Here is a 16,328-nt window from a genome sequence, read left to right as displayed (position 1 = left end):
ATGCTACTACGGTTGTTGCTGCTGTTGGTGCTGATGGTTGTAATGACGACGAATATAATAATGATGATTATTTGATGATGATGTTGTTGACGACGGTGATGATAACGCTGTCTTCAATAATGATATTTTTCATTCTTAATTTCAACCTATCAAAAATGAGCTATATACGGGAACATGCAGCATCTTGACGTATACAGCTTTTCTTTGAGCTGTATTCAGTGTAATCTATATACGGTTTTATAGTCAACGAATACCGCTCATACGGCGCAAGCTCTATACCGCGTAACAATGCACTCATTTTTCAGCGGAAGAATATTGCACAATATTTCCGCTGCAGAACACGTGCATATTTCCCGATACAAAGCTATTAACCTATAAATATTAACTATATAAAATATAAATGTTAGCATTTTTCTAGAGATACTGAAACTTTTGTTTTTCGGCTCTTCTTGTAACAGGCCGATTGAAGTAAAAATGCAATTGAGGAAATATACATCTAGACACGTGCCCGGTCTGAGTCCCGTGTCTGGATCAGGTTAATTCAGCTGGATCGGGGTATTTTAACTTTACCGAGATATAGCAGTAACATTAGAAAAGAACAATATTTTTTTTTTCAATTTCAGGTTCACTATGATAACAGGTTTTATGTCAATTGATAAGCCCCTTTCGCTTATCAAGATATCAAATTTTGAGCAAATGCAGCAATGTTACAGTATAAATATCTTTAAAATACAGCCTAATTATTAGAAGCTTTGCCTAAAAAAGCTTTCCTCAGCAAAACAGTTACTGACAAATCTCCCTTTCGGAATAAATCAAGGGAATCAGGGTCAAAGTCTGCATGTGTCGTGGTACTGGTTAAAAAGCCAGAAAGTCAGCAGAACATAATGCATTGGCTTAAATATTCGGCATTTATCGTGTATAAAGCTTCATATTTGAAAAGGTCATAATGTATAGTTTTAAAAGGACATGCCTTAAATGAATGTACACCAAAACATAAATGAGCTGCGCCATGAGAAAACCAACATAGTGGGTTTGCGACCAGCATGGATCCAGACCAGCCTGCGCATCCGCGCAGTCTGGTCAGGCTCCATGCTGTTCGCTTTTAAAGCCTATTGGAATGGAAGAAACTGTTAGCGAACAGCATGGATCCTGACCAGACTGCGCGGATGCGCAGGCTGGTCTGGATCCATGCTGGTCGCACACCCACTATGTTGGTTTTCCCATGGCACGGCCCAAATAAAGGTCTGTTTTGTATGGCAGCGTCCTGGTGCCATCAGAGATATTTAAATTTGTCTCACGTACGACGTAGTATCTCCTATGTAGAACTTAGTATCTCCTACGTAGGGCATACTATCTCCTACGTAGGACTTATTATCTCCTACGTAGGACATAATATCTCCTACGTAAGCTTCTGCCTTTGCGACCAGTGACCAGCCTGCACATACGTGCCTGCACTGTTCGCCAGTCAGTCAGTAACTTTTTGACAGTTAATGGTACTGTCCAAATTGAAAATGGATAAGTTTATTATAGAAATTTAGCAGGGTAAGGGTTAACTTAGGTTAATCTGTTTTCAGACAGGACCGGAAACGTATCCAGATTAATACAATGGGTTTATACAATATGTTAGATCCAACGAAACAGAAAAAAACATCGCCGTATAAACACGTCTGGAGATTTCTTTATATCTTTTCTTTTTATTTATTTATTAATTTATTTATTTATTAGTTCTTGTAACATATGCAAATGTTTGTTTAGTTCTGCTCAACCCAAGGCTAGAGGGTGTGGACGGTAGCATGCACCTTCTATCAAACCGAGCCTGCAATATTGTTTAACGGCTTTTTCTACTTTTTCTGTTGTAAATTTAGCTTTTACGTCAAACGAGCTATTTTATAGATTGAGAATTATTATCATTTTGAGAAAAAATGTCCAACCTCACATGTGTAAACCCTTCACTGTGGACACATTTTCGCAGCTGGAACATGTGTCTCATTAAAACAAATTACTTATGGATTTTTCACTCGTCCTTGTTAAATGATGTGGTCCAGGGTATCGGGACGGACTGGAAGTAAGGTTACCGGATAATAATCATAATCTGATTTAAATAGTCATATTGCTGAAGTAAGATATTGCAGAGGCCTTACCTTTTATTAAACTGTCTTCATGTAACAATACATGAAACCCTCAATAATGGGATGCGTATGAAAAACTTGTCTTGTTTGGATACAGGTCTGCATATAAGCTGCATTTCCATGTGTTCATCACAGTTTTATATTAACCACAGTGTATGCCATGCATATGCTATACATACCCTGATTCGTAAAGGTACCCTGCTTATACTAGGAAAAGGTATGCAATGCATACCATGTATCTACCACAAAAAGGTATGCTATGCATACCCTGCTTTCACTACTAAAAGGTATCCAATGCATACCATGTATCTACCACAAAAAGGTATGCTATGCATACCCTGCTTACACTAGGAAAAGTTATGCAATGCATACCATGTATCTACCACAAAAAGGTATGTTATGCATACTCTGCTTAGGCTACAAAAAGGTATACAATACATACTATGTATCTACCACAAAAAGGTATGCTATGCATACCCTGCTTACACTAGGAAAAGATATGCAATGCATACCATATATCTACCACAAAAAGGTATGTTATGCATACTCTGCTTAGGCTAGAAAAAGGTATACAATACATACTATGTATCTACCACCAAAAAAGGTATGCTATGCATACCCTGCTTATACTACAAAAAGGTATACAATACATACTATGTATCTACCACCAAAAAAGGTATGCTATGCATACACTCTGCTTAGATTAGGAAAAGGTACGTCAATCTACAGTGTATGCCGTGCATACCATGTGCCTACGGTAGCAGAGTATGCTGAGTATATTACTAAAACTGCGTATATCGTGCATATCCCGTATCTACTTAAGTAGTGTTTGCCGTATCTACATCCTATAATTCCCACCAAAACAATATTTCGCCATTTTATTTGAACGCTAGGACTAAACATTTGTATGGGACATCATTCACTGACCTATCTTAAACACTGTCTAAATACATGATAACTTGGTTCTGCTATCTATTATTTCATAAACTGCAATTATAACAGTATACAATGCCTCGGAATATACATTTTTTTTATTAGTTTTGATTTATACATAACATGTCACACAATATCATGGCCAACATTCCAATACACTGACCAGTAGTTTCGGCAAAAGTAGTCTCCCTTGAATATACACGGAACGTTTATCGATAAACAGTTTTACCATAGATTTGTATAGGAAAATATATTTCAAACATTAAAAACGTATTTTTATCGTTATTTAACGAAATTTTATAACCTCGTGAAGTAATCTTCATTTTTTTACCCTTTATTTCAATGTATTTTTTATCGATGTGGTACAAAAACTTATTGCTTCCATTTTTGTTTGAAGTTGATGACTATGGTTTCTATGTATTTCTATATAAAAATGAGGAAAATACCGTATATGTCAGGTTTTAAAAGGCTTTAAAATTATTTTTGTCAAAATGACATTATTTTATAACCTCGTGAAGTATTCTCCATTGTCTGAACATTATCTAGGTATGTTTTATTTTAAAATTGAAGAATGACAAATTGCTTCCATTTTAATTTGAAAATGAAGTAATCGCAATCTTGAGTACGTTTTCACATACTAGTACATTTACTTGTCGGTACGGCGGTACAAGGCAAGGTATATCAATGTGTTGCATATCCGTTCGAGCGATTTATTTATTTATTTATCCGTCTCTAGTGCCAATTATATATTCTGTTTGATATTATGATTAAAGGTAAAACTTTTTTGAATCGACGAACTATAAGTCTTAAAAAGTCCGCATTAAATTAAAAAAGCAATTAAAATTAATTCTTTGTAATTGCTGTACACAATCTGTGTGCCGGTATGATTTTTGATGATGTTACAATATAACATACTTCGTTTATTTGAAACATTTAGCGAAAATTTTGTGTTGGATTCACATATATACGTGTGCCTAAAATGTTACATACAACCATAGCTTCTTTACGTTCTCTGATCACTGCATGAATGTAAAAGTATGAATTACAAAGGGGGGGGGGGGGGGGGGGGGGGGGGGGGGGGGGGGGGGGGGGGGGGGGGGGGGGGGGGGGGGGGGGGGGGGGGGGGGGGGGGGGGGGGGGGGGGGGGGGGGGGGGGGGCGGGTCCCAGTTAGGTGTCTGCGCAAAATGTTTTTTGATTTTATTTATACTTTGTGTTAATATACCTACATGTATTAAGTTTCATTAACAAGTGTTACTTTTACCAGTTTTGACTTACTTTTATAGATATTCACATTTAAAGTGGGTGGGGTAATCTGACATGTGACCAGCCAGGAACACAATTTCTGTAATTTTTTAAAAAATGGTTCTAACCTTTTACCTGAAACTTTCATGATAAAATAACTATGCAATGGACATTCACACAATATGTTGCATTTTAAATTGTACTGAATACTTATTTCATCACAGAGCCACAAAGTGGTCTAATCAAATTTACTGATTTTCAATGGACGAACTTTACCAAAAAGCTAAAACATTTTTTATTAGTTGAGATATTAAGGTGTTATTTTCAGCAGATATTGTAAACTAAATAAACATTAAAATGACAGTATATCAGTATACTCTGATTAATATTGGAAGAGTGGTACACTCTCAAACTGGGAAAAAGTGGGTGGGGTAAATAAATATTCGAAGCAACACTACAAAAATTGTGCAGTTGTTACGAAATGACCTCAGATTGTCTATTACTATCTTAATTGTGCCCCCCATGAGTGGTGGGGGCATATAGATTTGCTCTTGTCCGTGCGTCCGTCCGTGCCTCCGTCCGAAGTTCGTGACGCACCTAGCTCAAAAAGTATTTGATATAAATTGATGAAACCTTGCAAGAGTCTTTATCATGATATGAACTTGCGCACCTTCTTTTTTTTGTCTGACTCCGCCCCTTAATTTTAGAGTTACTGCCCCTGAAATAGTAAAAAATGCACATTTTCACCTTGTGACACGCCTAGCCCAAAAAGTATTTGATATAAACTGATGAAATTTTGCATGAGTCTTTATAATGATATGAACTTGCACACCTCCTATTTTTCATTTGGCTCCGCTCCCTATTTCTAGAGTTATGGCCCCTGAAATAGTAAAAAATGCACATTTTCACCTTGTGACACGCCTAGCTCAAAAAGTACTTGATACAGATTCATGAACCATTGCCTTAGTCTTAATCATGATATGAATTTGCTCATCTCCTATTTTTAATCTGGGTCCGCGCCCTATTTCTAGAGTTATGGCCCCTGAAATAGTCAAAAATGCACATTTTCACCTTGTGACACGCCTAGCTCAAAAAGTATTTGATATAAATTGATGAGTGTTTATCATGATATGAACTTGCGCACCTACTATTTTTTGTCTGGGTCTGCCCCCTATTTCCAGAGTTACGGCCCCTGAAATAGTAAAAACATTCACACCCTGTGTCCTACAGACACATTCTAGTTTTATTAAATACTGACTTGGTTGATAAATTTTAAAAAAAACTTTTTTCTCTTAAATAAGACTTTATACATGTGTGCCATGGAAAAATCAATGCAGAAAATTTAATGTTAATTTGAACAATAGCTTTCCTCAAAATATACTGCCTCAGGCAAAACCTTTTGTTAAATACTTTGAGCTTTCAGGGTTAATTTGGTTTGTCTACATGTCATGTTCAAGGTCCATGCTTTTTCCATGGCACACATGTATAAAGTGGGAAATTTTTTGTTAAAATTTATCAATCAATGCTATATTTAATAAAATTAAGATAGTAATAGACAATATGAGGCCATTGCTTAACAACTGCACAATTTTTGTAGTGTTGCTTCGAATATTTATTTACCCCACCCACTTTTTCCCAGTTTGAGAGTGTACCACTCTTCCAATATTAATCAGAGTATACTGATATACTGTCATTTTAATGTTTATTTAGTTTACAATATCTGCTGAAAATAACACCTTAATATCTCAACTAATAAAAAATGTTTTAGCTTTTTGGTAAAGTTCGTCCATTGAAAATCAGTAAATTTGATTAGACCACTTTGTGGCTCTGTGATGAAATAAGTATTCAGTACAATTTAAAATGCGACATATTGTGTGAATGTCCATTGCATAGTTATTTTATCATGAAAGTTTCAGGTAAACGGTTAGAACCATTTTTTAAAAAATTACAGAAATTGTGTTCCTGGCTGGTCACATGTCAGATTACCCCACCCACTTTAAATGTGAATATCTATAAAAGTAAGTCAAAACTGGTAAAAGTAACACTTGTTAATGAAACTTAATACATGTAGGTATATTACCACAAAGTATAAATAAAATCAAAAAACATTTTGCGCAGACACCTAACTGGGACCCCCCCCTTAATGAATGATGGTGATTTTAATTGTGATGATAATGTGATTAATTTACTCGTGCGTGCATCTCAGTGTTATAATTAAAGTAGAAGATGAAAAAGGGCGCATTTTATGCAACTTATTATTGAATAATAAAAAAAGAAAAACCACACACACATGTATATATTTATTAAATACAATAATCACTTTCACCGGTATATGATCTTTTTCATTATCATGATATATTACAAAGACAATTTTTAGTTTACACTATATCTGTGTCTTATTGTAATAATTATATTATTATTATTCTACATTCATTAAAGGAAAATTAATTCCTACTCCACAAATCTTTATGGTCTAATAGGGACCCCTGTTGTGCAAAAGTGCCCATCAATTAGCGACAATTACATAATCGCTGATAAGCAGCAGATAAGACAGAGGTTGTATGTTGGATTAGCGTGGGAGACACTTCTCTACCCATATGCTTGACAAGTGTTTTATGTTCTTACTGCGAATATTGTGAAACATTGAAGTTTTATAAATGTGAAAAAGAAAATAATACAATAATTTTAATCATGAGCAAACCGATATTTTAGATTAATTATAAAATGTAAGATAATATGTGTTTAAGACTATTATAAAATTTATTTTTTTAACAAATGTACATTACAGTCTCTTGCAACTCTTGATTTTTATTACAGATGTATTTTGGGGTAATTAGCATAGCCTGGGGTGTCTATCTCGTCTCCATCCTGTGTATTCGCAAAGGCCCATAAAACATCACGCGTAAAACACTTATAGTCAATATGCAGCAAAGTGAAAATTGAAACTTGCAGGGCGATAAATAATAATTTAAAAAAAAAAACACAACAAGCCCTTGAGAACATTTTATAGCATTTCGTTTCACAGAAAAGGGCTTTAAAAAGGGGATTTATAAAAAGAGTTGTTTTGTGTGATGTTTTATGTATATCCTTTACGATTAAAAGGTGGCATTTTTGACTTCCATATTTTCGGTCCATACATTAAACGAAACTTATAACTTAACCCAGCATTATGAGCATATTACATGACCGAAAATACACCTTATATACGCATAACGAGTCGGAAAAGATAATAAATTGTTCTGCACTATTTTTTTGATATAAAATTTAGAGCTAAATCAATAGCTTTGGCCTCGGCTGAAAATATTGTTGCATTATTTGGCAAACGTAATTTTGATTGATGAAGGAGGCTCACAGCAGCACAGCCAACCTTTGATTCATCTTTTGAACCGTCTGTGTAAATTGCAAAATAGTCATTGTAAGTTGATTTGATTTCATGATATTTGGACTTGAATATTTCAGGGTTTGTTTCAGACTTTCTAAAGGCAGTTGAGTGAGTTGGGTTTTACGGCGAATCGACACAAAACGGTCATATATCGCCGAGAAGAAGTCATATTGCAAACGCCAACTATAAAGCCTAAACATTGATGTAAAAATGTAAAACATACCTAAAAACATCCATGTAAAAATGTAAATAACACTATGAATAATGTAAAACATATCTAAAAGCATCCATGTAAAAATGTAAACCATATCTAAAAACAGTAATATAAAAATGTATGTACGTGTGTGTTAAAATATCAGCTGCAAACATAATAATATTACAAGATGTAAATAAAACTAAGAAGTGTTAGATCTTTTGATATATTCGTATCTGCTTTAAAAACGATAAAATATTTCCGACTGAAACGTTGTCAAATAATTCTCTCAAAGATTGAACGTCATAATATGTACTGCGTTGTGTAGCAAAGTCCACACAGTCGATTAAAATGTGTTTAATAGTTAGCGGTGTTTGACATGGTACACATTCGGGTTGATCTTCTTTATTCAAAAGGTAAGAGTGAGTCAAACGGGTATGACCTATTCGACAGCGAGAAAGAACAACTTCCTCCCTGCGAACAGATCTGTTCCCTTGGTGCCATTCCCCTAGAGTAGGTTTGATATCATGAAGTTTATTGAATGAAGCACGGTTCCATGACGACTGCCATTTAGATAAAATGTATTTGTTTATATTGGGCCTAAAATCGGTATGTGGTAATTTCAAATTAGATTGTGATAATAAAAGGGATTTCTTTGCTGCAATATCAGCATCCTCGTTTCCATGAATACCAACATGACTAGGAATCCAACAAAATATGATAAACTTTTTTTAAAGATAGTTCATGACGCCTGAGAAGAATATTTTGAATGAATGGATTTTCCATATTTCGGTTATGAATTGACTGTAAAACAGAAAGCGAGTCGGAAAAGATAATAAATTTTTCTGCACTATTTTTTGATATAAAATTTAGAGCTAAATCAATAGCTTTGGCCTCGGCTGAAAATATTGTTGCATTATTTGGCAAACGTAATTTTGATTGATGAAGGAGGCTGACAGCAGCACAGCCAACCTTTGATCCATCTTTTGAACCGTCAGTGTAAATTGCAAAATGGTCATTGTAAGTTGATTTGATTTCATGATATTTGGACTTGAATATTTCAGGGTTTGTTTCGGACTTTCTAAAGGCAGTTTTCAAATCGAAAAGAACTGTAGGGGTATGAAGGGTCCATGGTGGTGTATCTGGAATTGAATTTTCTTTAATACCATCGAATTTGAAGTCAGTTTCATTCATAGAAGATTGTATGCGAAATCCAAACGGTTTGATTTGTTTTGGTTTTTCCTCATATGAATCGGAGTACTTTGGTTTAAAAATAATTTCATGAGCAGGATTGGATTTGTTGGCAGCTACTCTTAAAGCATATTGCAGTGAAAGTTTTTCTCGGCGTGTGTAAAGAGATGGTTCGTTTGCTTCAGCATATAAACTTTCAACTGGCGATGTTCGGAATGCACCAAGAGCAATACGAAGACCTTGGGCGTGGGCAGTGTTGCATTTTCCATTACTGCTCATGAACAGACTCAATCAAACCGAGTCTGCAATTTTCACTGTTTGCCTTGTTCTCGGTGCTTCCGAGGGATCTACTTTCCAGATTTTATTGATTATGTATGGTATCTAACATTTGTAAATAAGATTTTCTTGCGGAACCATAAACAATACAGCCGTAATCTAGCTTAGATCTAATTAAAGCCCTATAAAGTCTTAATAAAACCGTGCGATCGGCTCCCCAACCAGTATTTGAAATTACCTTTAAAAGATTTAATGACTTCAGACATTTGGCTATCAAGTATTTTATATGCGGTACAAACGAAAGCTTTTTATCAAAGATAACACCAAGAAATTTTGCTTCGTCAACAACGGGTATTTTTGTACCATTTAGAAAAAGCTCAGGGTCACAATGATGTTTCCGTAATTGGCAAAAGTGGACACATTGAGTTTTCGATTGGGAAAATTTAAACCCATTTTCCATAGCCCAAGTTTGGACTTTATTCAAACACTGTTGTAATTGGCGTTCAATCGTACGCATATTTTTTGAACGATAACATATTTGAAATTACCTTTAAAAGATTTAATGACTTCAGACATTTGGCTTTCAATTATTTTATATGCGGTACAAACGAAAGCTTTTTATCAAAGATAACAGCAAGAAATTTTGCTTCATCAACAACGGGTATTTTTGTACCATTTAGAAAAAGCTCAGGGTCACAATGATGTTTCCATAATTGGCAAAAGTGGACACATTGAGTTTTCGATTGGGAAAATTTAAACCAATTTTCCATGGCCCAAGTTTGGACTTTATTCAAACACTGTTGTAATTGGCGGTCAATAGTACGCATATTTTTTGAACGATAACATATCAAAAAATCGTCAACATATAAAGAACAGTCTGTCCCTGGTAACAAATATTTCACAATATTATTAATTTTGATGCTAAAGTGTGACAGATAAAACTGAACCTTGTGGAACTCCCTGTTCTTGCTCAAAAGAGTCAGAAAGGGTATCACCAACACGTACCTTAAAACTTCGATCAGATAAAAATTGTGATATAAATGTTGGCAGACGACCTTTTAAACCTATGTCGTTAAGATCATTCATAATACCATATTTCCATGTAGTATCATAAGCTTTTTCTAAATCGAAAAAGACAGACACTAGATGCTCTTTTTTAATAAATGCATCACGAATAAAATTTTCCAGTCGAACAAGATGATCGGTTGTGCTGCGTTGTTTGCGAAAGCCGCTTTGAAAGTTTGTAATTAAACCTTGCGATTCGAGGTACCAAACTAGTCTAGAATTAATCATACGTTCCAGAGTTTTACATAAACAACTAGTAAGAGCTATCGGTCTATAGTTACTTGGGTTCGTGCTATCTTTTCCGGGTTTTTTGTATGGGAATAACAATAGCTTCTCTCCAGGAGTCTGGAAAAATACCAGTTTTCCATGTAATATTGTAGTTTTCAAGGAGAAGGTCTAATGATTCTTGTGGTATGTGTTTTAAAAGTTGAAAATGTATTTGGTCTGGACCAGCTGCGGTATCATGACATTTGTTTAGAGAGTCAATTAACTCTGTGATCGAAAAAGGTTTATTATAATCTTCCTCATTATTTGAATCAAAATTCTTTGGTCATAATTATGTGAAGAAGAGTTTTTTGAAAAATCTTCACCAAGAGTATTAGCAATGTCTTCTTTGGTAGATGCTGTAGTCTGGTCAGATTGTTTAAGATGAGAAACATTTGAAGTTTTTCCTTTTCCGCTTATTTTACGAATCATTTCCCACACTTTTTTAACCGATGACCTAGAATTAAGTTTAGAAACGTATGAACTGATACTATTATGTTCTTCTTACAGATGGAACGCCAAAAACGCTCTGCTACCACGAGACAGATACTCATTTATAGCACCAGACGGTACACCAGCATGTTTTGCCTAAAACAAACAACGAGGTATCGTTGACAGTTTACGAAAATACGTCAATTTCAGACTATTCAAGCAGTGAGGAGGAACAAGCCAATTTAGTTGATGTCGTAAATTCACATGTAAATCAGCTTGCAGGAAATATGCTTAGTAGCCCTACATACTTCGTCGAACCGGTTTCCACCCCATAGACGCTCTCAATTTCGCAGTCCCTAAATAACAAAACAAATTCAGAACAACAAGTTCATCGACTTTGCATTACAGTTACCAAACATGGCTTTACCTCATGCAGAAAAACAAAACAACATGCACACCCTTTCCCTAATAACTCTTTTTAAGGAAACATCTTCCGTAGACCCACCTAGTTCCTTAACAATATCTGCTGGTCATACAACAGGCGATGTTTATGCCGAGAGCCACGATGCCCTCGGCCCCGTTTCTGGGTTCTGCAGAGGATCATATCACTCTGGCCATTGTGCCTTCACTTGCGAAGAATAAGCCTTTTCCACACACATTCAACAATTTGTTAACACCACAACCAAACCCAACATCAATCGTAATCAAAAACAGTGGCATAGTTGGCAAACCTACGATTTCCATACGGGTAAATGTTTTGTCAAGATACTTAAGGGGATCATCAGGTCACGACTACTTAATACTAGGTTTCACCATAGGTTTTCATCTTGGTTACACTGGTTCTCATCGCCCTTCTTCATGCTCAAACCTCTAATCTTATTCTGAATACCCTAATATTTTCCAACGAAAACTACAAACAGATTTATAAATGTGCTAATTTCATAAAAGGTCCTTTTTCGGAATGACCTTTTCCTACCCTTCACGATAGTACTTCACCGTTCAAAACACAGGTATCTGTGCCCATTACGGGCCTTACAGATATATTTAAACACAATCTCAACTTGGAAGGGTCCTTTATTACGATTTCGCTGCGGCTATCCAGTTCCTTCAACTTTCATCCGACGCATTCTCAAACTCTGTGTAGAAGACTGTCGGCTTGACCCCATTACGTACACAATGTTCACACTCATTCCGTATTAGAGGGACAACTTTGGCCCATGGTATGCAATTCTCCAATACACAAATTCCACGAATCGGCCGTTGGTCGTCACAGGCTCACACAAAATACATATGTCAAAACATCACAAACGATCTTGTATAACAGTTATATAGTCGTGTGATTTTCAGAGGTCACATTCTGTCTTGACGGGCATATTCAGCAACCATTTCCAGTGGTATATAAAGGCTTACCACCAATTTGAGTTTCTTTCTTCATTGTCTGTCTGAGGTAACAAAGCGTTACATATATTAAAAGTGTTCGTTTTTAGTTTATCATGGCTGTCACAGTGGAAGAATTAAGCACGGCTAGATCTATATGATGATATAAATACGTCGAATGAACAGTCTCGCTATGTACCGCGGGAGTTATACATGCACTGCTCGATTGTCTGAGGCGACGAGCTTATTTTCTTGAATTTTCATTTGCTCGACTGATTGAAACAGCGAGCAAGGATTTTTCTTATTACTTGACTGACTGAGGCAGCAAGCTTAATGTTTTAGTTGTTGTTTGTATATATTACTCGACTGACTGAGGCGGCGAACTTAGAACATACTCAAAGATCAATTTTAAACAACAAGTTTAGATGTTATACTGTTTGCAAAGTGTCAAAGTGTCTTTTTAGCTCGACTGACTGAGACGGCGAGCTTTATCGTCTTTTCCCATTGCTCGACGAGCTCGAGCTTATGAAACATAAGGTGTGCATCGATTTATAAACAAAGACAGTCAGTACTGCTCGATTGTCTGAGGCGACGAACTTACTTTCTTCAATTTTTATTTGCTCGACTGACTGAAGCAGCGAGCCTGAATTTTTTCTTATTACTTGACTGACTGAGGCAGCAAGCTTAATGTTTAATTCTGTTTTTGTTGTTGTTTTTATAAATTACTCGACTGCCTGAGGCGGCGAGCCTAGAACATATTCAAAGTGTCAGTTTTAGATATTATATTGTTTGCAGTGTCCTTTTGATTTATAAACACAACAAGAGGGCCAAGATGGCCCTAGGTCGCTCACCTAAGAAACACACCATAACAGTGTAAAACATGTTTGACCTAGTGATTTCATGGAAACAAATATTCTGACCAATTTTCATTAAGATTGGACCAAAAAATTGGTCTCTTGCGATAAAACAAGCATTTTCTTAGATATGACCTAGTTTTTGACCCTAGATGACCCATGTTCAACTCGACCTAGATTTTATCAAGGCAATCATTCTGACCAAAATTCATGAAGATCAATTGAAAAATACAACCTCTATCACATACACAAGTTTTTTCTTTGATTTGACCAAGTGACCTAGTTTTTGACCTCAGATGACCCATATTCAAATTCGACCTAGATTTCATCAAGGCAATCATCCTGACCAAATTCCATAAAAATCAATTGAAAAAAACAGTCTCTAATCGCATACACAAGATTTTTCTTTAATTTGACCTAGTGACCTAGTTTTTGACCTCAGATAACCCATATTCAAATTCGACCTAGATTTCATCAAGGCAATCACTCTGACCAAATTTCATGAAGATCAATTGAAAAATACATCCTCTATTGCATACACAATGTTTTTCTTCGATCTGACCTAGTGACCTAGTTTTTGACCCCAGATGACCCATTTTCGAACTCGGCCTAGATTTTATCAAGATAATCATTCTGGCTAAATTTCATGAAGATCAGTTGAAAAATACAGCCTCTATCGCATACACAATGGTTTTCTTTGATTTGACCTAGTGACCTAGTTTTTGACCCCAGATGACCCATTTTCAAACCTGGTCTGAATTTCATCAAGGGAATCATTCTGACCAAAATTCATGAAGATCAATTGAAAAATACAGCCTCTATCGCATACACAAGGTTTTTCCTTGATTTGACCTAGTGACCTAGTTTTTGACCCCAGATGACCCATTTTCAAACTCAGTCTAGATTTCATCAAGGTAATCATTCTGATTAAAATTCATGAAGATCAATTGAAAAATACCGCCTCTATCGCATACACAAGGTTTTTCTTTGATTTGGCCTAGTGACCTAGTTTTTGACCCGAGATGACCCATTTTCGAACTCGGCCTAGATTTCATCAAGGCAATCATTTTGACCAATATTCATGAAGATCAATTGAAAAATACAGCCTCTAGCGCATACAAAAGGTTTTTCTTTGATTTGACCTAGTGACCTAGTTTTTGACCCGAGATGACCCATTTTCGAACTCGGCCTAGATTTTATCAAGGTTATCATTCTGACCAATATTCATGAAGAATAATTGAAAAATACAGCCTCTATCGCATACACAAGGTTTTTCTTTGATTTGACCTAGTGACCTAGTTTTTGACCCGAGATGATCCATTTTTGAACTCTGCCTAGATTTCATCAAGGTTATCATTCTGACCAATATTCAAGAACATTAATTGAAAAATACCGCCTCTATCGCATACACAAGGTTTTTCTTTGATTTGACCTAGTGACCTAGTTTTTGATTCGAGATGACCCATTTTCGAACTCGGCCTAGATTTCATCAAGGCAATCATTCTGACCAACACTCATGAAGATCAATTGAAAAATACAGCCTCTATCGCATACATAAGGTTTTTCTTTGATTTGACCTAGTGACCTAGTTTTTGATCCGAGATAACCCATTTTCGAACTCGGCCTAGATTTCATCAAGGTTATCATTCTGACCAATATTCATGAAGATCAATTGAAAAATACAGCCTCTATCGCATACACAAGGTTTTTCTTTGATTTGACCTAGTGACCTAGTTTTTGACCCGAGATGACCCATTTTCGAACTCGGCCTAGATTTCATCAAGATTATCATTCTGACCAATATTCATGAATATCAGTTGAAAAATACAGCCTCTATCGCATACACAAGCTAAATGTTGACAGACGACAGACGACAGACAGACAGACAGACAGACGACGGACGCCGGACATCGAGCGATCAGAAAAACTCACCTGAGCATTGCTCAGGTGAGCTAAAAAGTCAGTACTGCTCGATTGTCTGAGGCGACGAGCTTACTTTCTTCATTTTTATTTGCTCGACTGACTGAAGTAGCGAGACAGAATTTTTTCTTATTACTTGACTGACTTAGGCAGCAAGCTGAATGTTTTAGTTTTTTGTGTTGTTTTATATATTACTCGACTGTCTGAGACGGCGAGCTTAAAGCATATTCAAAGTGTCAATTTTAAGCATCAACTTTCAATGTTATATTGTTTGCAACGTGTCTTTTTAGCTCGACTGGCTAAGGCTGCGAACTTTATAGTCATTTATCATTGCTTGACGAGCTCGAGCTTAAGAAACATTAGTGGCGTCTCAATTTATAAGCAGAGACAGTCAGTAGCAACGTTTTTCCTTTTAATACTGAACTTGTTTTTTTTTTTGTTAAACTTGGCTTGTTTAGTGTTAGTCATTTGAACGAAATGGTTCTACCTTTTTTTTGTATACGATTCTTGCCATTGTTTTGTACAAAATTTATAGACACACCATAGTCAATTACTAATGTGTTTTATATTTTTCTGACCATCCTATAATATATTTTTCGGAATGAAATATCTGTCTTAGGCGGCACTCACTTGCAATTCACATTATAATCTTCTTAAGACTTGTTTACACACCCACATCATACTTGTTACATGGATATTTACCATGACACTCAAGCATCTGTCCCTGTGTCTCTGGGCGGCATCCCAGGTCACTTGTTCCCTGGTCTTTCGTGGCGATATTTTTCGCCCAGATATGTGAAAATATATATTTGTTAAGGTATTGTTCGGCAAAATAAATATTGCCCTTTTTCAGTCAACACTTAGTTCACTCTTATATTTTCCCATACATAGTCCTCAGGGTCAGTGCTTCGTTGTGAACAGATGCACATAAATGGATTTTATAGGTAGATAAAATTATTTATGTCATTGTTGTACATTCGGGGCGAATCGGTCCCCTTCTGAATTATGTTAATTTATGTACTACGGTAAAAGCCAATCAGGGAATTCCTTTTATCACGTGATACCATTG

This window comes from Mercenaria mercenaria, chromosome 13, assembly GCF_021730395.1.
Source record: "Mercenaria mercenaria strain notata chromosome 13, MADL_Memer_1, whole genome shotgun sequence".
Classification (NCBI taxonomy): domain Eukaryota; kingdom Metazoa; phylum Mollusca; class Bivalvia; order Venerida; family Veneridae; genus Mercenaria; species Mercenaria mercenaria.
The sequence above is the reverse complement of the archived record's forward strand: the minus strand, read 5'-3'. Positions refer to the sequence as shown.